Source organism: Acipenser ruthenus, chromosome 4 (genome assembly GCF_902713425.1).
Source record: "Acipenser ruthenus chromosome 4, fAciRut3.2 maternal haplotype, whole genome shotgun sequence".
NCBI classification, from domain to species: Eukaryota; Metazoa; Chordata; class Actinopteri; order Acipenseriformes; family Acipenseridae; genus Acipenser; species Acipenser ruthenus.
The window spans coordinates 44,035,591-44,037,229 of record NC_081192.1 but is presented as its reverse complement, the minus strand read 5'-3'; positions in this window follow the sequence as shown (position 1 = coordinate 44,037,229).

Genomic DNA, 1,639 nt, shown 5'->3' with positions numbered 1-1,639 from the left:
TGTAACGAGGTGACAAGAACTGAACACAATATTCTACGTGAGGTCTTACTAATGCATTGTAAAGTTTTAACATTACTTCCCTTGATTTAAATTCAACACTTCTCACAATATATCTGAGCATCTTGTTGGCCTTTTTTATAGCTTCCCCACATTGTCTAGATGAAGTCATTTCTGAGTCAACATAAACTCCTAGCTCTTTTTCATAGTTCCCTTCTTCAATTTCAGTATCTCCCATATGATATTTATAATGCACATTGTTATTGCCTGCATGCAATACTTTACACTTTTCTCTATTAAATGTCATTTGCCATGTGTCTGCCCAGTTCTGAATGCTGTCTAGATCATTTTGAATGACCTTTGCTGCTGCAACAGTGTTTGCCACTCCTCCTATTTTTGTGTTGTCTGCAAATTTAACGAGTTTGCTTACTATACCAGAATCTAAATCATTAATAAATATACCCCTGGGTGGTTATGTTTTGTGTTTATGACTGTAGTTGCAGATGGTGTCATACATACTGTGTAATTTAAAATATATTTGAATATGGGGTCACTACTGGCCCTTGAGTCTTACCTTCTTTTCACATTGAAAGACAGTGACTCATTACTGAATCATTATGCCAAGTGTTAAAACAATTAAAGCAAATGCATGCTGTGCCATTCCAATTAGTTTAATATTCTCCCCTCCCTTCAACACTAAACTTTCATTGACAATGTGTGAGCTTACACAGGGTTAATTTGGATGACAATACCACTGAGTGAACACTGCTGTTTTCTAATGAATTCAATTCAATCCGGCCCTCCATCGGACGAAAGCTGATGTGGTTCACAGAGATTGTCTTATCTAATCCTACAATCAATGTTCAACATAATTCCTCGGTGGTCTGCATTTGTCCACAGTTTTTGTGCACATTACTTTATCAAAGAGTCACAACTGACTAAAAGTTACATTTTTTTTTTACATTCCCCAAAGGTAGTTCCTCACAAATCACCCCCCACCCCCCGACATAATCTAGTAACAAAAAAAACACAGGTGTTCAAAATATTGTAATGTGAAATAACTTTTATTACAACGTACAAAATTCCTGCCAAGACTGCACGAGCAGTATTCAATTTAAAAAAAAAAAAATCATGTATGGTAATAAAAACATTAACTTCAGTGCCACACTATAACCCTTGTCGGATGTAATCCAAAACGTCTGAGCACCTTTGCTCGGCCTGTTTGTTCGTCTTAAAGTAGGCCATGTGCTGTAGTGCTTGTCATTGCTCTTTGCTATTATTATTATTATTATTATTATTATTATTATTATTATTATTATTATATAGTAGAGGGTCATTCCAGGACCTTGGTCAGGTTTGCCACTGTACTCACAAGTCGTCCAAGATGTATTATTTCTTTAAAATGTTATACTATTCTTAGTAGCACAAATGTGGGGCATTTAATACAATAATATGCAGAACATAACATGCATTTTAAAAAGTCTTCATTTGTATTATTATTACTATTTACATGCATGTGAAGAACACAGCCACATTTCCAATCTTATACTTCCGAAATCCAATGAAAAGAAACAGCAGCCCACTGAAATTGGGACACATCAGGGCATTTCAGAAATCAGCTTACCTGAGAAGGTAGGTGGTG